The sequence below is a fragment of the Musa acuminata genome, unplaced genomic scaffold (genome assembly GCF_036884655.1).
Source record: "Musa acuminata AAA Group cultivar baxijiao unplaced genomic scaffold, Cavendish_Baxijiao_AAA HiC_scaffold_1033, whole genome shotgun sequence".
NCBI classification, from domain to species: domain Eukaryota; kingdom Viridiplantae; phylum Streptophyta; class Magnoliopsida; order Zingiberales; family Musaceae; genus Musa; species Musa acuminata.
In genome coordinates this window covers 266,914-284,111 of record NW_027021247.1, presented here as the reverse complement: position 1 = coordinate 284,111, position 17,198 = coordinate 266,914, and the positions used below count along the sequence as shown (strand labels likewise).

The window sequence follows — 17,198 nt, the reverse complement described above, 5'->3', positions numbered from 1 at the left end:
TATCGGTCGCGGCAAGCTCGCGCCGAAACCATCGGCACTTTCTCGAACGATCTCGAAATCGTTATTGCGACCCCAATCCTGAAAGCTCTTTCCGAACCCCACGATACTGACTGCGTAGCTGTCACGGCAAATTCCGTGCCCGAAAACAATCGTCTCGAGGGTCTACGGGAGATGTTTCGTATCTCGGGACGCAAAAAGGAGTGCAACACGAGGACTTCCCGGGGGGTCACCCATCCTAGTACTACTCTCGCCCAAGCACGCTTAACTTCGGAGTTCTGATGGGCTCCGGTGCTTTAGTGCTGGTATGATCGCACCGGTTTCGGGTGCTTCGTCCCTCGCCTATGTGCACGTCACGGCCGGCACGTCAACGTCCACAATCGTCTCGAGGGTCTACGGGAGATGTTTCGTATCTCGGGACGCAAAAAGGAGTGCAACACAAGGACTTCCCGGGGGGTCACCCATCCAAGTACTACTCTCGCCCAAGCACGCTTAACTTCGGAGTTCTGATGGGCTCCGGTGCTTTAGTGCTGGTATGATCGCACCGGTTTCGGGTGCTTCGTCCCTCTCCTATGTGCACATCGCGGCCGGCACATCAACGTCCGGAGCCTCTTGATGTCACGAAACCGTCGGAGCTTTCTCGAACGATCCCGAAATCCCTATCGCAAGCTCTCTCCGAGCCCTAGCCCGACGACTGCGTATCGGTCACAGCAAGCTCGCGCCGAAACCATCGGCACTTTCTCGAACGATCTCGGAATCACTATTGCGACCCCAATCCGGAAAGCTCTTTCCGAGCCCCACGATACTGACGGCGTAGCGGTCACGGCAAATCCCGTGCACGAAAACAATCGTCTCGGAGGTCTACGGGAGATGTTTCGTATCTCGGGACGCAAAAAGGAGTGCAACACGAGGACTTCCCGGGGGGTCAACCATCCTAGTACTACTCTCGCCCAAGCACGCTTAACTTCGGAGTTCTGATGGGATCCGGTGCTTTAGTGCTGGTATGATCGCACCGGTTTCGGGTGCTTCGTCCCTCGCCTATGTGCACGTCGCAGCCGGCATGTCAACGTCCGGAGCCCCTTGCCCGTCACGAAACCGTTGGCGCTTTCTCGAACGATCCCGAAATCCCTATCGCAAGCTCTCTTCGAGCCCTAGCCCGACGACTGCGTATCGGTCACGGCAAGCACGCGCCGAATCCATCGGCACTTTCTCGAACGATCTCGGAATCGCTATAGCGACCCCAATCTGGAAAGCTCTTTCCGAGCCCCACGATACTGACTTCGTAGCGGTCACGACAAATTCCGTGCCCGAAAACAATCATCTCGGAGGTCTACGGGAGATGTTTCGTATCTCGGGACGAAAAAAGGAGTGCAACACGAGGACTTCCCGGGGGGTCACCCATCCTAGTACTACTCTCGCCCAAGCACGCTTAACTTCGGAGTTCTGATGGGATCCGGTGCTTTAGTGCTGGTATGATTGCACCGGTTTCGGGTGCTTCGTCCCTCGCCTATGTGCACGTCGTGGCCGGCACATCAACGTCCGGAGCCTCTTGACGTCACGAAACCGTCAGCGCTTTCTCGAACGATCCCGAAATCCCTATCGCAAGGTCTCTCCGAGCCCTAGCCCGACGACTGCGTATCGGTCACAGCAAGCTCGCGCCGAAACCATCGGCACTTTCTCGAACGATCTCGGAATCGCTATTGCGACCCCAATCTGGAAAGCTCTTTCCGAGCCCCACGATACTGACTTCGTAGCGGTCACGGCAAATTCCGTGCCCGAAAACAATCGTCTCGGAGGTCTACGGGAGATGTTTCGTATCTCGGGACGCAAAAAGGAGTGAAACACGAGGACTTCCCGGGGGGTCACCCATCCTAGTACTACTCTCGCCCAAGCACGCTTAACTTCGGAGTTCTGATGGGATCCGGTGCTTTAGTGCTGGTATGATCACACCGGTTTCGGGTGCATCGTCCCTCGCCTATGTGCACGTCGTGGCCGGCACATCAACGTCCGGAGCCTCTTGACGTCACGAAACCGTCAGCGCTTTCTCGAACGATCCCGAAATCCCTATCGCAAGGTCTCTCCGAGCCCTAGCCCGACGACTGTGTATCGGTCACAACAAGCTCGCGCCGAAACCATCGGCACTTTCTCGAACGATCTCGGAATCGCTATTGCGACCCCAATCTGGAAAGCTCTTTCCGAGCCCCACGATACTGACTGCGTAGCGGTCACGGCAAATTCCGTGCCCGAAAACAATCGTCTCGGAGGTCTACGGGAGATGTTTCGTATCTCGGGACGCAAAAAGGAGTGCAACACGAGGACTTCTCGGGGGGTCACCCATCCTAGAACTACTCTCGCCCAAGCACGCTTAACTTCGGAGTTCTGATAAGATCCGGTGCTTTAGTGCTGGTATGATCGCACCGGTTTCGGGTGCTTCGTCCCTCGCCTATGTGCACGTCGCTGCCGACACGTCAACGTCCGGAGCCCCTTGCCCGTCACCAAACCGTCGGCGCTTTCTCGAACGATCCCGAAATCCCTATCGCAAGCTCTCTCCGAGCCCTAGCCCGACGATTGCGTATCGGTCACGGCAAGCTCGCGCCGAAACCATCGGCACTTTCTCAAATGATCTCGGAATCGCTATTGCGACCCCAATCCGGAAAGCTCTTTCCGAGCCCCACGATAATGACTGCGTAGCGATCACGGCAAATCTCGTGCCCGAAAACAATCGTCTCGGAGGTCTACGGGAGATGTTTCGTATCTCGGGACGCAAAAAGGAGTGCAACACGAGGACTTCCCGGGGGGTCACCCACCCTAGTACTACTCTCGCCCAAGCACGCTTAAGTTCGGAGTTCTGATGGGATCCGGTGCTTTAGTGCTGGTATGATCGCACCGGTTTCGAGTGCTTCGTCCCTCGCCTATGTGCACGTCGCGGCCGGCACATCAACGTCCGGAGCCTCTTGACGTCACGAAACCGTCGGCGCTTTCTCGAACGATCCCGAAATCCCTATCGCAAGCTCTCTCGGAGCCCCAGCCCGACGACTGCGTATCGGTCACGGCAAGCTCGCGCCGAAACCATCGGCACTTTCTCGAACGATCTCGGAATCGCTATTGCGACCCCAATCCGGAAAGCTCTTTCCAAGCCCCACGATACTGACAGCGTAGCGGTCACGGCAAATTCTGAGCCCGAAAACAATCGTCTCGGAGGTCTACGGGAGATGTTTCGTATCTCGGGACGCAAAAAGGAGTGCAACACGAGGACTTCCCGGGGGGTCACCCATCCTAGTACTACTCTCGCCGAAGCACGCTTAACTTCGGAGTTCTGATGGGATCCGGTGCTTTAGTGCAGGTATGATCACACCGATTTCGGGTGCTTCGTCCCTCGCCTATGTGCACGTCGCGGCCGGCACATCAACGTCCGGAGCCCCTTGCCCGTCACGAAACCGTCGGCGCTTTCTCGAATGATCCGGTGCTTTAGTGCTGGTATGATCGCACCGGTTTCGGGTGCTTCGTCCCTCGCCTATGTGCACGTCGCGGCCGGCACATCAACGTCCGGAGCCCCTTGCGCGTCACGAAACCGTCGGCGCTTTGTCGAACGATCCCGAAATCCCTATCGCAAGCTCTCCCCGAGCCCTAGCCCGACGACTGCATATCGGTCACGGCAAGCTCGCGCCGAAACAATCGGCACTTTCTCGAACGATCTCGGAATCGCTATTGCGACCCCAATCCGGAAAGCTCTTTCCTTGCCCCACGATACTGACTGCAAAGCAGTCACGGCAAATCCCGTGCCCGAAAACAATCTTCTCGGAGGTCTACGGGAGATGTTTCGTATCTCGGGACGCAAAAAGGAGTGCAACACGAGGACTTCCCGGGGGGTCACCCATCCTAGTACTACTCTCGCCCAAGCACGCTTAACTTCGGAGTTCTGATGGGATCCAGTGCTTTAGTACTGGTATGATCGCACCGGTTTCGGGTGCTTCGTCCCTCGCCTATGTGCACGTTGTTGCCGGCACATCAACGTCCGGAGCCCCTTGCCCATCACGAATCCGTCCGCGCTTTCTCGAACGATCCCAAAATCCCTATCGCAAGCTCTCTCCGAGCCCTAGCCCGACGACTGCGTATCGGTCACGGCAAGCTCGCGCCGAAACCATCGGCACTTTCTCGAACGATCTCGGAATCGCTATTGCGACCCCAATCCGGAAAGCTCTTTCCGAGCCCCACGATACTGACTGCGTAGCGGTCACGGCAAATCCCGTGCCCGAAAACAATCGTCTCGGAGGTCTACGGGAGATGTTTCGTATCTCGGGACGCAAAAAGGAGTGCAACACGAGGACTTCCCGCGGGGTCACCCATCCTAGTACTACTCTCGCCCAAGCACGCTTAACATCGGAGTTCTGATGGGATCCGGTGCTTTAGTGCTGGTATGATCGCACCGATTTCGGGTGCTTCGTCCCTCGCCTAAGTGCACGTCGAGGCCGGCACATCAACGTCCGGAGCCCCTTGCCCGTCACGAAACCATCGGCGATTTTTCGAACGATCCCGAAATCCCTATCGCAAGCTCTCTCCGAGCCATAGCACGACGACTGCGTATCGGTCACGGCAAGCTCGCGCCGAAACCATCGGCACTTTCTCAAACGATCTCGGAATCGTTATTGCGACCCCAATCCGGAAAGCTCTTTCCGAGCCCCACGATACTGACTGCGTAGAGGTCACGACAAATCCCGTGCCCGAAAACAATCGTCTCGGAGGTCTACGGGAGATGTTTCGTATCTCGGGACGCAAAAAGGAGTGCAACACAAGGACTTCCCGGGGGGTCACCCATCCTAGTACTACTCTCGCCCAAGCACGCTTAACTTCGGAGTTCTGATGGGATCCGGTGCTTTAGTGCTGGTATGATCGCACCGGTTTCGGGTGCTTCGTCCCTCGCCTATGTGCACGTCGTGGTCGGCACATCAACGTCCGGAGCCCCTTGCCCGTCACGAAACCGTCGGCGCTTTCTCGAACGATCCCGAAATCCCTATCGCAAGCTCTCTCCGAGCCCTAGCCCGACGACTGCGTATCGGTCACGGCAAGCTCGCGCCGAAACCATATGTAGAATATCCCGACTCTCAATAGTTACATACAAGTCTATAGAACATAGAAAAGCAGGATGCCCATGACGGGTACGTGTGGGATGAACCAAATCCTCATTGAATTTTATTTTTCCATTAGAAGGAGCTCGTACATGCTCGGCAGTACCGCCTGTGAATACTCCACCGGTATGAAAAGTTCTTAATGTTAGTTGAGTTCCTGGTTCCCCAATTGATTGACCCGAGGACTTCCCGCGGGGTCACCCATCCTAGTACTACTCTCGCCCAAGCACGCTTAACTTCGGAGTTCTGATGGGATCCGGTGCTTTCGTGCTGGTATGATCGCACCGGTTTCGGGTGCTTCGTCCCTCGCCTATGTGCACGTCGCGGCCGGCACATCAACGTCCGGAGCCCCTTGCGCGTCACGAAACCGTCGGCGCTTTGTCGAACGATCCCGAAATCCCTATCGCAAGCTCTCCCCGAGCCCTAGCCCGACGACTGCATATCGGTCACGGCAAGCTCGCGCCGAAACAATCGGCACTTTCTCGAACGATCTCGGAATCCCTATTGCGACCACAATCCGGAAAGCTCTTTCCGTGCCCCACGATACTGACTGCAAAGTAGTCACGGCAAATCCCGTGCCCGAAACAATCGTCTCGGAGGTCTACGGGAGATGTTTCGTATCTCGGGACGCAAAAAGGAGTGCAACACGAGGACTTCCCGGGGGGTCACCCATCCTAGTACTACTCTCGACCAAGCACGCTTAAATTCGGAGTTCTGATGGGATCCGGTGCTTTAGTGCTGGTATGATCGCACTGGTTTCGGGTGCTTCGTCCCTCGCCTAAGTGCACGTCGCGGCCGGCACATCAACGTCCAGAGCCCCTTGCCCATCACGAAACCCTCGGCGCTTTCTCGAACGATCCCGAAATCCCTATCGCAAGCTCTCTCCGAGCCCTAGCCCGACGACTGCGTATCGATCACGGCAAGCTCGCGCCGAAACCATCGGCACTTTCTCGAACGATCTCGGAATCACTATTGCGACCCCAATCCGGAAAACTCTTTCCGAGCCCCACGATACTGACTGCGTAGCGGTCACGGCAAATCCCGTGCCCGAAAACAATCGTCTCGGAGGTCTACGGGAGATGTTTCGTATCTCGGGACGCAAAAAGGAGTGCAACACGAGGACTTCCCGGGGGGTCACCCATCCTAGTACTACTCTCGCCCAAGCACGCTTAACTTCGGAGTTCTGATGGGATCCGGTGCTTTAGTGCTGGTATGATCGCACCGGTTTCGGGTGCTTCGTCCCTCGCCTATGTGCACGTCGTTGCCGGCACATCAACGTCCGGAGCCCCTTGCCCGTCACGAATCCGTCGGCGCTTTCTCGAACGATCCCGAAATACCTATCGCAAGCTCTCTCCGAGCCCTAGCCCGACGACTGCGTATCGGTCACGGCAAGCTCGCGCCGAAACCATCGACACTTTCTCGAACGATCTCGGAATCGCTATTGCGACCCCAATCCGGAAAGCTCTTTCCGAGCCCCACGATACTGATTGCGTAGCGGTCACGGCAAATCCCGTGCCCGAAAACAATCTGTCTCGGAGGTCTACGGGAGATGTTTCGTATCTCGAGACGCAAAAAGGAGTGCAACACGAGGACTTCCCGGGGGGTCACCCATCCTAGTACTACTCTCGCCCAAGCACGCTTAACTTCGGAGTTCTGATGGGATCCATTGCTTTAGTGCTGGTATGATCGCACCGGTTTCGGGTTCTTCGTCCCTCGCCTAAGTGCATGTCGCGGCCGGCACATCAACGTCCGGAGCCCCTTGCCCGTCACGAAACCGTCGGCGCTTTCTCGAACGATCCCGAAATCCCTATCGCAAGCTCTCTCCGAGCCCTAGCACGACGACTGCGTATCGGTCACGGCAAGCTCGCGCCGAAACCATCGGCACTTTCTCGAACGATCTCGGAATCGCTATTGCGACCCCAATCCGGAAAGCTCTTTCCGAGCCCCACGATACTGACTGCGTAGAGGTCATGACAAATCCCGTGCCCGAAAACAATCGTCTCGGAGGTCTACGGGAGATGTTTCGTATCTCGGGACGCAAAAAGGAGTGCAACACGAGGACTTCCCGGGGGGTCACCCATCCTAGTACTACTCTCGCCCAAGCACGCTTAACTTCGGAGTTCTGATGGGATCCGGTGCTTTAGTGCTGGTATGATCGCACCGGTTTCGGGTGCTTCGTCCCTCGCCTATGTGCACGTCGTGGCCGGCACATCAACGTCCAGAGCCCCTTGCCCGTCACGAAACTATCGGTGCTTTCTCGAACGATCCCGAAATCCCTATCGCAAGCTCTCTCCGAGCCCTAGCCCGACGACTGCGTATCGGTCACAGCAAGCTCACGCCGAAACCATCGGCACTTTCTCGAACGATCTCGGAATCGCTATTGCGACCCCGATCCGGAAAGCTCTTTCCGAGCCCCACGATACTGACTGCGTAGCGGTCACGGCAAATCCCGTGCCCGAAAACAATCGTCTCGGAGGTCTACGGGAGATGTTTCGTATCTCGGGACGCAAAAAGGAGCGCAACACGAGGACTTCCCGGGGGGTCACCCATCCTAGTACTACTCTCGCCCAAGCACGCTTAACTTCGGAGTTCTTATGGGATCCGGTGCTTTAGTGCTGGTATGATTGTACCGGTTTCGGGTGCTTCGTCCCTCGTCTATGTGCACGTCGTGGCCGGCACATCAACGTCCAGAGCCCCTTGCCCGTCACGAAACTGTCGGTGCTTTCTCGAACGATCCCGAAATCCCTATCGCAAGCTCTCTCCGAGCCCTAGCCCGACGACTGCGTATCGGTCACAGCAAGCTCACGCCGAAACCATCGGCACTTTCTCGAACGATCTCGGAATTGCTATTGCGACCCCTATCCGGAAAGCTCTTTCCGAGCCCCACGATACTGACTGCGTAGCGGTCACGGCAAATCCCGTGCCCGAAAACAATCGTCTCGGAGGTCTACGGGAGATGTTTCGTATCTCGGGACGCAAAAAGGAGCGCAACACGAGGACTTCCCGGGGGGTCACCCATCCTAGTACTACTCTCGACCAAGCACGCTTAACTTCGGAGTTCTTATGGGATCCGGTGCTTTAGTGCTGGTATGATTGTACCGGTTTCGGGTGCTTCGTCCCTCGCCTATGTCCCGTCACGAAACCATCGGCGCTTTGTCGAACGATCCCGAAATCCCGATTAGAAGCTCCCCTCGAGCCCTAGCCCGACGACTGCGTATCGGTCACGGCAAGCTCGCGCCGAAACCATCGGCACTTTCTCGAACGATCTCGGAATCGCTATTGCGACCCTAATCCGGAAAGCTCTTTCCGAGCCCCACGATACAGACTGCGTAGCGGTCACGGCAAATTCCGTGCCCGAAAACAATCGTCTCGGAGGTCTACAGGAGATGTTTCGTATCTCGGGACGCAAAAAGGAGTGCAACACGAGGACTTCCCGGGGGGGCACCCATCCTAGTACTACTCTCGCCCAAGCTCGCTTAACTTCGGAGTTCTGATGGGATCCGGTGCTTTAGTGCTGGTATGATCGCACCGGTTTTGGGTGCTTCGTCCCTCGCCTAAGTGCATGTCGCGGCCGGCACATCAACGTCCGGAGCCCCTTGCCCGTCACGAAACCGTCGGCACTTTCTCGAACGATCCCGAAATCCCTATCGCAAGCTCTCTCCGAGCCCTAGCACGACGACTGCGTATCGGTCACGGCAAGCTCGCGCCGAAACCATCGGCACTTTCTCGAACGATCTCGGAATCACTATTGCGACCCCAATCCGGAAAGCTCTTTCCGAGCCCCACGATACTGACTGCGTAGAGGTCATGACAAATCCCGTGCCCGAAAACAATCATCTCGGAGGTCTACGGGAGATGTTTCGTATCTCGGGACGCAAAAAGGAGTGCAACACGAGGACTTCCCGGGGGGTCACCCATCCTAGTACTACTCTCGCCCAAGCACGCTTAACTTCGGAGTTCTGATGGGATCCGGTGCTTTAGTGCTGGTATGATCGCACCGCTTTCGGGTGCTTCGTCCCTCGCCTATGTGCACGTCGTGGCCGGCACATCAACGTCCAGAGCCCCTTGCCCGTCACGAAACTGTCGGTGCTTTCTCGAACGATCCCGAAATCCCTATCGCAAGCTCTCTCCGAGCCCTAGCCCGACGACTGCGTATCGGTCACAGCAAGCTCACGCCGAAACCATCGGCACTTTCTCGAACGATCTCGGAATCGCTATTGCGACCCCGATCCGGAAAGCTCTTTCCGAGCCCCACGATACTGACTGCGTAGCGGTCACGGCAAATCCCGTGCCCGAAAACAATCGTCTCGGAGGTCTACGGGAGATGTTTCGTATCTCGGGACGCAAAAAGGAGCGCAACACAAGGACTTCCCGGGGGGTCACCCATCCTAGTACTACTCTCGCCCAAGCACGCTTAACTTCGGAGTTCTGATGGGATCCGGTGCTTTAGTGCTGGTATGATCGCACCGGTTTCGGGTGCTTCGTCCCTCGCCTATGTCCCGTCACGAAACCATCGGCGCTTTGTCGAACGATCCCGAAATCCCGATTAGAAGCTCCCCCCGAGCCCTAGCCCGACGACTGCGTATCGGTCACGGCAAGCTCGCGCCGAAACCATCGGCACTTTCTCGAACGATCTCGGAATCGCTATTGCGACCCTAATCCGGAAAGCTCTTTCCGAGCCCCACGATACAGACTGCGTAGCGGTCACGGCAAATTCCGTGCCCGAAAACAATCGTCTCGGAGGTCTACAGGAGATGTTTCGTATCTCGGGACGCAAAAAGGAGTGCAACACGAGGACTTCCCGGGGGGGCACCCATCCTAGTACTACTCTCGCCCAAGCTCGCTTAACTTCGGAGTTCTGATGGGATCCGGTGCTTTAGTGCTGGTATGATCGCACCGGTTTTGGGTGCTTCGTCCCTCGCCTATGTGCACGTCGCGGCCGGCGCATCAACGTCCGAAGTCCCTTGCCCTTCACGAAACCGTCGGCGCTTTCTCGAACGATCCCAAAATCCCTATCGCAAGCTCTCTCCGAGCCCTAGCCCGACGACTGCGTATCGATCACGGCAAGCTCGCGCCGAAACCATCTGCACTTTCTCGAACGATCTCGGAATCGCTATTGCGACCCCAATCCGGAAAGCTCTTTCCGAGCCCCACGATACTGAATGCGGAGCGGTCACGGCAAATCCCGTGCCCGAAAACAATCGTCTCGGAGGTCTACGGGAGATGTTTCGTATCTCGGGACGCAAAAAGGAGTGCAACACGAGGACTTACCGGGGGGTCACCCATCCTAGTACTACTCTCGCCCAAGCACGGTTAACTCCGGAGTTCTGATGGGATCCGGTGCTTTAGTGCTGGTATGATCGCACCGGTTTCGGGTGCTTCGTCCCTCGACTAAGTGCACGTCGCGGCCGGCACATCAACGTCCGGAGCCCCTTGCCCGTCACGAAACCGTCGGCGCTTTGTCGAACGATCCCAAAATCCCTATCGCAAGCTCTCTCCGAGCCCTAGCCCGACGACTGCGTATCGGTCACGGCAAGCTCGCGCCGAAACAATCGGCACTTTCTCGAACGATCTCGGAATCGCTATTGCGACCCCAATCCGGAAAGCTCTTTCCGAGCCCCACGATACTGACTGCGTAGCGGTCACGGCAAATCCCGTGCTCGAAAACAATCGACTCGGAGGTCTACGGGAGATGTTTCGTATCTCGTAACGCAAAAAGGAGTGCAACACGAGGACTTCCCGGGGGGTCACCCATCCTTGTACTACTCTCGCCCAAGCACGCTTAACTTCGGAGTTCTGATGGGATCCGGTGCTTTAGTGCTGGTATGATCGCACCGGTTTCGGGTGCTTCGTCCCTCGCCTAAGTGCACGTCGCGGCCGGCACATCAACGTCCGGAGCCCCTTGCCCGTCACGAAACCATCGGCGCTTTCTCGAACGATCCCGAAATCCCTATCGGAAGCTCTCTCCGAGCCCTAGCCCGACGACTACGTATCGGTCACGGCAAGCTCGCGCCGAAACCATCTGCACTTTCTCGAACGATCTCGGAATCGCTATTGCGACCCCAATCCGTAAAGCTCTTTCCGAGCCCCACGATACTGACTGCGTAGCGGTCACGGCAATTCCCGTGCCCGAAAACAATCGTCTCGGAGGTCTACGGGAGATGTTTCGTATCTCGGGACGCAAAAAGGAGTGCAACACGAGGACTTCCCGGGGGGTCACCCATCCTAGTACTACTCTCGCCCAAGCACGCTTAACTTCGGAGTTCTGATGGGATCCGGTGCTTTAGTGCTGGTATGATCGCACCGGTTTCGGGTGCTTCGTCCCCCTCCTAAGTGCACGTCGCGGCCGGCACATCAACGTCTGGAGCCCCTTGCCCGTCACGAAACCGTCGGCGCTTTCTCGAACGATCCCGAAATCCCTATCGCAAGCTCTCTCCGAGCCCTAGCCCGACGACTGCGTATCGGTCACGTCAAGCTCGCGGCGAAACCATCGGCACTTTCTCGAACGATCTCGGAATCGATATTGCTACCCCAATCCGGAAAGCTCTTTCCGAGCCCCACGATACTGACTGCGTAGCGGTCACGGCAAATCCCGTGCCCGAAAACAATCGTCTCGGAGGTCTACGGGAGATGTTTCGTATCTCGGGACGCAAAAAGGAGTGCAACACGAGGACTTCCCGGGGGGTCACCCATCCTAGTACTACTCTCGCCCAAGCTCGCTTAACTTCGGAGTTCTGATGGGATCCGGTGCGTTAGTGCTGGTATGATCGCACCGGTTTCGGGTGCTTCGTCCCTCGCCTATGTGCACGTCGCGGTCGGCGCATCAATGTCCGGAGTCCCTTGCCCTTCACGAAACCGTCGGCGCTTTCTCGAACGATCCCGAAATCCCTAACTACTGCGTATCGATCACGGCAAGCTCGCGCCGAAACCATCGGCACTTTCTCGAACGATCTCGGAATCGCTATTGCGACCCCAATCCGGAAAGCTCTTTCCGAGCCCCACGATACTGACTGCGTAGCGGTCACGGCAAATCCCGTGCTCGAAAACAATCGACTCGGAGGTCTACGGGAGATGTTTCGTATCTCGGGACGCAAAAAGGAGTGCAACACGAGGACTTCCCGGGGGGTCACCCATCCTTGTACTACTCTCGCCCAAGCACGCTTAACTTCGGAGTTCTGATGGGATCCGATACTTTAGTGCTGGTATGATCGCACCGGTTTCGGGTGCTTCGTCCCCCTCCTAAGTGCACGTCGCGGCCGGCACATCAACGTCCGGAGCCCCTTGCCCGTCACGAAACCGTCGGCGCTTTCTCGAACGATCCCGAAATCCCTATCGCAAGCTCTCTCCGAGCCCTAGCCCGACGACTGCGTATCGGTCACGTCAAGCTCGCGCCGAAACCATCGGCACTTTCTCGAACGATCTCGGAATCGATATTGCTACCCCAATCCGGAAAGCTCTTTCCGAGCCCCACGATACTGACTGCGTAGCGGTCACGGCAAATCCCGTGCCCGAAAACAATTGTCTCTGAGGTCTACGGGAGATGTTTCGTATCTCGGGACGCAAAAAGGAGTGCAACACGAGGACTTCCCGGGGGGTCACCCATCCTAGTACTATTCTCGCCCAAGCACGCTTAATTTCGGAGTTCTGATGGGATCCGGTGCTTTAGTGCTGGTATGATCACACCGGTTTCGGGTGCTTCGTCCCTCGCCTAAGTGCACGTCGCGGCCTGCGCATCAACGTCCGGAGTCCCTTGCCCTTCACGAAACCGTCGGCGCTTTCTCGAACGATCCCGAAATCCCTATTGCAAGCTCTCCCCGAGCCCTAGCCCGACGACTGCGTATCGGTCACGGCAAGCTCGCGCCGAAACCATCGGCACTTTCTCGAACGATCTCGGAATCGCTATTGCGACCCCAATCCGGAAAGCTCTTTCCGAGCCCCACGATACTGACGGCGTAGCGGTCACGGCAAATCCCGTGCCCGAAAACAATCGTCTCGGAGGTCTACGGGAGATGTTTCGTATCTCGGGACGCAAAAATGAGTGCAACACGAGGACTTCCCGGGGGGTCACCCATCCTAGTACTACTCTCGCCCAAGCACGCTTAACTTCGGAGTTCTGATGGGATCCGGTGCTTTAGTGCTGGTATGATCGCACCGGTTTCGGGTGCTTATTCCCTCGCCTATGTGCACGTCGCGGCCGGCACATCAACGTCCGGAGCCCCTTGACCGTCACGAAACCGTCGGCGCTTTCTCGAACGATCCCGAAATCCCTATCGCAAGCTCTCTCCGAGCCCTAGCCCGACGACTGCGTAACGGTCACGGCAAGCTCGCGCCGATACCATCGGCCCTTTCTTGAACGATCTCGGAATCGCTATTGCGACCCCAATCCGGAAAGCACTTTCCGAGCCCCACGACACTGACTGCGTAGCGGTCACGGCAAATCCCGTACCCGAAAACAATCGTCTCGGAGGTCTACGGGAGATGTTTCGTATCTCGGGACGCAAAAAGGAGTGCAACACGAGGACTTCCCGGGGGGTCACCCATCCTAGTACTACTCTCGCCCAAGCACGCTTGACTTCGGAGTTCTGATGGGATCCGTTGCTTTAGTGCTGGTATGATCGCACCGGTTTCGGGTGCTTAGTCCCTCGCCTATGTGCACGTCGCGGCCGGCACATCAACGTCCGGAGCCCCTTGACCGTCACGAAACTGTCGGCGCTTTCTCGAACGATCCCGAAATCCCTATCGCAAGCTCTCTCCGAGCCCTAGCCCGACGACTGCGTATCGGTCACGGCAAGCTCGCGCCGAAACCATTGGCACTTTCTCGAATGATCTCGGAATCGCTATTGCGACCCCAATCCGGAAAGCTCTTTCCGAGCCCCACGATACTGACTGCGTAGCGGTCACGGCAAATCCCGTGCCCGAAAACAATCGTCTCGGAGGTCTACGGGAGATGTTTCGTATCTCGGGACGCAAAAAGGAGTGCAACACGAGAACTTCCCGGGGGGTCACCCATCCTAGTACTACTCTCGCCCAAGCACGCTTAACTTCGGAGTTCTGATGGGATCCGGTGCTTTAGTGCTGGTATGATCGCACCGGTTTCGGGTGCTTAGTCCCTCGCCTATGTGCTCGTCGCGGCCGGCACATCAACGTCCGGAGCCCCTTGACCGTCACGAAACCGTTGGCGCTTTCTCGAACGATCCCGAAATCCCTATCGCAAGCTCTCTCCGAGCCCTAGCCCGACGACTGCGTATCGGTCACGTCAAGCTCGCGCCGAAACCATCGGCACTTTCTCGAACGATCTCGGAATCGATATTGCTACCCCAATCCGGAAAGCTCTTTCCGAGCCCCACGATACTGACTGCGTAGCGGTCACGGCAAATCCCGTGCCCGAAAACAATCGTCTCGGAGGTCTACGGTGTCACGCCCCTCAAAATATCCATGATTTTTAAAATTTTCGTCACAGACCAATCCAGGATCCAAACTAACGTTTGAGGACACTGAAAACATTCTATTCATATTGACATCCATAAAACCTGTGCAGTTTATAATCATATATCACATCACTCGATAATTCACCTTTATGGCAACCCAAGCCAACTTGACAAACATGAACAACATTTATAAATCCACAAGCTAAATAATTTATACAATCAGAACTCCAACTATTCACCACAAGTTCATATCATTATAAATTAGGCTTAACATTCAGAAATTCCAAATAAGAGAGATCTCCTAACAATTTGACACAGTATATCCATTTCGGTTCATCGACGACATTTCATTACATACAAAACATACTTATACAACAATGGCATAACAACCAACAAGACTTGCCCATAATTCTGAATAGCTATCCACTGCCTCAGCCCAAATCAAACATCTTGAAGAGTGACAAGCTGACCTGAAAGGTTTATGAAACAACGGAGTGAGCCAAAAACGGCTCAGCAAGTGACAAAGCATATTCAGAACAAAAGGAACAGTTTGAAACGAGTAAGGTATCATAATGCAAGGCAGAATACCAGAATTCTCAAGGATACCATCTCAATAGATACCAAATCATACGTATCATGTCATTCAAAAACATATTTGATCCATAACGAATGGGGCATAGAGTAATTGGAGCATATCAATGGCAGATAGGATATTTCAGAACATATCTGTTCATAACAAATGGAGCACAGAGTAATTGGAACATATCAATGGCAGATAGGACATTTCAGAATATATCAGTTCATAGCAAATGGAGCACAGAGTAATTGGAGCATATCAGAAACAAGGAAACATATCGGAGCTTATCAATGGCATATAAAATGTTCCGAAGCATATCAACGGCATATGGAACATTTCGAAGCAAAATCATCAGTGAATGAAGCATTTCAGAGCATATCGAAAACAAATATCGTACAGAAGCTCAAACGTCGTCTTTGACGTTGCAAACATATCAATCTTATCCAAAGCATGTACAGAAACACATAACCAAAGCTCTGGATATCATATCAAACATACAGAAGGTGTAGTGGGATCTCAGTCAGAATGTGATTCATCCATTTCTGAATGACCACCTGACAAAAGTCTCCCACGTCTGGGAGCTCCATCCACCCACGTCTAGGTGAAGTCAAAGGGGCCGGCAGAGCATCGCAGGCTCTAAGCAATATCCCACAAAGCGGGACCCCACAAAGCGGGCAAATAAGCGCATACCAGAATATCCCACAAAGCGGGACCCCACAAAGCGGGCAAATCAGCGCATACCCTTTACCATTTCTGGCAAAGGTCAAGACAATCCCACACACCAGAGTACAAAAGGGCAGTTTCAACAATAAGTAGCATATATCGGAAGCACACGCGGAACAACGAAGCTTACATTTGCCTTTACGAGTCAATCCGAAGTAAGCAATAATCTTTCACAAGTATATTCAGATTTGAAGGGAATTGAAAGCAAGGGCACATATGGAATCCAAGCAATCACAAATAACTCAATTCAATAAGAAGATTTGATGAATTCAATGTCCAAAGGAATGAAACTGGAATAGGCACATATCGAAAGCAAATGCGGAACAATAGGATATACATGTGCCTATATGAGTCAATACGATATAGTATAAACGTTACACAACAGTTTTCAAGAATGCAATAATTTTAAGGACAAGAGCATACAAGAATTCAAAGTAGTAATATAAAGCTCAATTGAATAAGAAGGCTAAAGGATATCAATTTCCAAAGGAATGAAACCAGAATATGAGAAATCGACCAAAGCTCGATTTCTGGCAGAATACAGAAGGCACATTGAACAAATGATTCAAACTATCAATCGTGCTCCAATTTACTCAGAAATAATCATTGGATAATACTTTCAGATAAGACAGGCTTCATATGAATTGAACTGTCCAACAGAGAGAGTTACAAATAATTTGGTAAGCAAGAGTCGTAGAACAAAATCTCTATTGGCAGAATTCATAATGTCAGATTCAACAGATAACTGGGCAGGTGTTTAGATTCCAAATCTTTCAATCCATATATCAAAGAAAGGTCTACGAGTCTAGGTTCCAATGAAATCAGTTTTGAACAAATCAGAGTTTCCACAAAGGCTTATAGGCAGCTCGGTATCAAAAGGTCAGAATCTCAGAAGTTGCACAGATTCGAATCGTTACGTCTAAACAGGAGATATATCAAATGCAAGGCTAGACCAATTCAAAGTTCCTCATATTCAAAGCAAATGTGGAGATAAAATTGACAGTGAGGAAAGATCAGGATACTTGCAATAAGACATATCAGAGCAATTATAGGAGAAACGATCAGGGAACTTGCAATAAGACATATCAGAGCAATTATAGGAGAAACGATCAGGGAACTTGCAATAAGACATATCAGAGCAATTATAGGAGAAACGAACAGAGAATTTGCAATAGAAAGGATTGAAACAAGCGGGAAACTTGCCTTTCAATGATTTCGATCCGAAGATCCAAAGAAGGTGCCAGCCCAAATCCTTCTACTTTTTCTCCGTGTCCTCTCTCTGTTTCATTTTGTGCTCCCGTTTTCTTCCTTTCTTCGCAACTACACCACGTGTCGAACATCGAGGCA

General features: G+C 54.2%; 31 non-coding genes across 31 annotated transcripts; all 31 read right to left on the bottom strand.

The window, feature by feature from the left end:
• Positions 1 to 197: 197 nt before the first annotated feature.
• Positions 198 to 316, bottom strand: LOC135665632 (5S ribosomal RNA). The gene has a single exon (XR_010509405.1). It is a non-coding gene; the product is annotated as a 5S ribosomal RNA (ribosomal RNA).
• Positions 317 to 425: 109 nt separating this feature from the next.
• On the bottom strand, positions 426 to 544 carry LOC135665643 (5S ribosomal RNA). The gene has a single exon (XR_010509416.1). It is a non-coding gene; the product is annotated as a 5S ribosomal RNA (ribosomal RNA).
• A 349-nt stretch (positions 545 to 893) lies between these two features.
• Positions 894 to 1,012, bottom strand: LOC135665623 (5S ribosomal RNA). Its single transcript, XR_010509396.1, has one exon. It is a non-coding gene; the product is annotated as a 5S ribosomal RNA (ribosomal RNA).
• A 350-nt stretch (positions 1,013 to 1,362) lies between these two features.
• LOC135665617 (5S ribosomal RNA) lies at positions 1,363 to 1,481 on the bottom strand. The gene has a single exon (XR_010509390.1). It is a non-coding gene; the product is annotated as a 5S ribosomal RNA (ribosomal RNA).
• Positions 1,482 to 1,830: 349 nt separating this feature from the next.
• On the bottom strand, positions 1,831 to 1,949 carry LOC135665633 (5S ribosomal RNA). The gene has a single exon (XR_010509406.1). It is a non-coding gene; the product is annotated as a 5S ribosomal RNA (ribosomal RNA).
• A 349-nt stretch (positions 1,950 to 2,298) lies between these two features.
• Positions 2,299 to 2,417, bottom strand: LOC135665657 (5S ribosomal RNA). The gene has a single exon (XR_010509430.1). It is a non-coding gene; the product is annotated as a 5S ribosomal RNA (ribosomal RNA).
• A 350-nt stretch (positions 2,418 to 2,767) lies between these two features.
• LOC135665637 (5S ribosomal RNA) lies at positions 2,768 to 2,886 on the bottom strand. The gene has a single exon (XR_010509410.1). It is a non-coding gene; the product is annotated as a 5S ribosomal RNA (ribosomal RNA).
• A 349-nt stretch (positions 2,887 to 3,235) lies between these two features.
• Positions 3,236 to 3,354, bottom strand: LOC135665653 (5S ribosomal RNA). Its single transcript, XR_010509426.1, has one exon. It is a non-coding gene; the product is annotated as a 5S ribosomal RNA (ribosomal RNA).
• A 484-nt stretch (positions 3,355 to 3,838) lies between these two features.
• LOC135665629 (5S ribosomal RNA) lies at positions 3,839 to 3,957 on the bottom strand. The gene has a single exon (XR_010509402.1). It is a non-coding gene; the product is annotated as a 5S ribosomal RNA (ribosomal RNA).
• Positions 3,958 to 4,307: 350 nt separating this feature from the next.
• LOC135665630 (5S ribosomal RNA) lies at positions 4,308 to 4,426 on the bottom strand. Its single transcript, XR_010509403.1, has one exon. It is a non-coding gene; the product is annotated as a 5S ribosomal RNA (ribosomal RNA).
• Positions 4,427 to 4,776: 350 nt separating this feature from the next.
• Positions 4,777 to 4,895, bottom strand: LOC135665621 (5S ribosomal RNA). The gene has a single exon (XR_010509394.1). It is a non-coding gene; the product is annotated as a 5S ribosomal RNA (ribosomal RNA).
• Positions 4,896 to 5,291: 396 nt separating this feature from the next.
• On the bottom strand, positions 5,292 to 5,410 carry LOC135665612 (5S ribosomal RNA). The gene has a single exon (XR_010509385.1). It is a non-coding gene; the product is annotated as a 5S ribosomal RNA (ribosomal RNA).
• Positions 5,411 to 5,759: 349 nt separating this feature from the next.
• On the bottom strand, positions 5,760 to 5,878 carry LOC135665649 (5S ribosomal RNA). The gene has a single exon (XR_010509422.1). It is a non-coding gene; the product is annotated as a 5S ribosomal RNA (ribosomal RNA).
• A 350-nt stretch (positions 5,879 to 6,228) lies between these two features.
• On the bottom strand, positions 6,229 to 6,347 carry LOC135665616 (5S ribosomal RNA). Its single transcript, XR_010509389.1, has one exon. It is a non-coding gene; the product is annotated as a 5S ribosomal RNA (ribosomal RNA).
• Positions 6,348 to 6,698: 351 nt separating this feature from the next.
• On the bottom strand, positions 6,699 to 6,817 carry LOC135665640 (5S ribosomal RNA). The gene has a single exon (XR_010509413.1). It is a non-coding gene; the product is annotated as a 5S ribosomal RNA (ribosomal RNA).
• Positions 6,818 to 7,167: 350 nt separating this feature from the next.
• LOC135665615 (5S ribosomal RNA) lies at positions 7,168 to 7,286 on the bottom strand. Its single transcript, XR_010509388.1, has one exon. It is a non-coding gene; the product is annotated as a 5S ribosomal RNA (ribosomal RNA).
• Positions 7,287 to 7,636: 350 nt separating this feature from the next.
• Positions 7,637 to 7,755, bottom strand: LOC135665655 (5S ribosomal RNA). The gene has a single exon (XR_010509428.1). It is a non-coding gene; the product is annotated as a 5S ribosomal RNA (ribosomal RNA).
• Positions 7,756 to 8,105: 350 nt separating this feature from the next.
• Positions 8,106 to 8,224, bottom strand: LOC135665663 (5S ribosomal RNA). The gene has a single exon (XR_010509436.1). It is a non-coding gene; the product is annotated as a 5S ribosomal RNA (ribosomal RNA).
• Positions 8,225 to 8,535: 311 nt separating this feature from the next.
• LOC135665645 (5S ribosomal RNA) lies at positions 8,536 to 8,654 on the bottom strand. Its single transcript, XR_010509418.1, has one exon. It is a non-coding gene; the product is annotated as a 5S ribosomal RNA (ribosomal RNA).
• A 350-nt stretch (positions 8,655 to 9,004) lies between these two features.
• Positions 9,005 to 9,123, bottom strand: LOC135665658 (5S ribosomal RNA). Its single transcript, XR_010509431.1, has one exon. It is a non-coding gene; the product is annotated as a 5S ribosomal RNA (ribosomal RNA).
• A 350-nt stretch (positions 9,124 to 9,473) lies between these two features.
• Positions 9,474 to 9,592, bottom strand: LOC135665627 (5S ribosomal RNA). The gene has a single exon (XR_010509400.1). It is a non-coding gene; the product is annotated as a 5S ribosomal RNA (ribosomal RNA).
• A 311-nt stretch (positions 9,593 to 9,903) lies between these two features.
• Positions 9,904 to 10,022, bottom strand: LOC135665644 (5S ribosomal RNA). The gene has a single exon (XR_010509417.1). It is a non-coding gene; the product is annotated as a 5S ribosomal RNA (ribosomal RNA).
• Positions 10,023 to 10,372: 350 nt separating this feature from the next.
• LOC135665659 (5S ribosomal RNA) lies at positions 10,373 to 10,491 on the bottom strand. Its single transcript, XR_010509432.1, has one exon. It is a non-coding gene; the product is annotated as a 5S ribosomal RNA (ribosomal RNA).
• Positions 10,492 to 10,841: 350 nt separating this feature from the next.
• Positions 10,842 to 10,960, bottom strand: LOC135665628 (5S ribosomal RNA). Its single transcript, XR_010509401.1, has one exon. It is a non-coding gene; the product is annotated as a 5S ribosomal RNA (ribosomal RNA).
• A 350-nt stretch (positions 10,961 to 11,310) lies between these two features.
• LOC135665647 (5S ribosomal RNA) lies at positions 11,311 to 11,429 on the bottom strand. Its single transcript, XR_010509420.1, has one exon. It is a non-coding gene; the product is annotated as a 5S ribosomal RNA (ribosomal RNA).
• Positions 11,430 to 11,779: 350 nt separating this feature from the next.
• LOC135665635 (5S ribosomal RNA) lies at positions 11,780 to 11,898 on the bottom strand. Its single transcript, XR_010509408.1, has one exon. It is a non-coding gene; the product is annotated as a 5S ribosomal RNA (ribosomal RNA).
• A 322-nt stretch (positions 11,899 to 12,220) lies between these two features.
• Positions 12,221 to 12,339, bottom strand: LOC135665654 (5S ribosomal RNA). Its single transcript, XR_010509427.1, has one exon. It is a non-coding gene; the product is annotated as a 5S ribosomal RNA (ribosomal RNA).
• Positions 12,340 to 12,689: 350 nt separating this feature from the next.
• Positions 12,690 to 12,808, bottom strand: LOC135665646 (5S ribosomal RNA). Its single transcript, XR_010509419.1, has one exon. It is a non-coding gene; the product is annotated as a 5S ribosomal RNA (ribosomal RNA).
• Positions 12,809 to 13,158: 350 nt separating this feature from the next.
• Positions 13,159 to 13,277, bottom strand: LOC135665620 (5S ribosomal RNA). Its single transcript, XR_010509393.1, has one exon. It is a non-coding gene; the product is annotated as a 5S ribosomal RNA (ribosomal RNA).
• A 350-nt stretch (positions 13,278 to 13,627) lies between these two features.
• Positions 13,628 to 13,746, bottom strand: LOC135665641 (5S ribosomal RNA). Its single transcript, XR_010509414.1, has one exon. It is a non-coding gene; the product is annotated as a 5S ribosomal RNA (ribosomal RNA).
• A 350-nt stretch (positions 13,747 to 14,096) lies between these two features.
• LOC135665611 (5S ribosomal RNA) lies at positions 14,097 to 14,215 on the bottom strand. The gene has a single exon (XR_010509384.1). It is a non-coding gene; the product is annotated as a 5S ribosomal RNA (ribosomal RNA).
• Between the last annotated feature and the right edge of the window lie 2,983 nt (positions 14,216 to 17,198).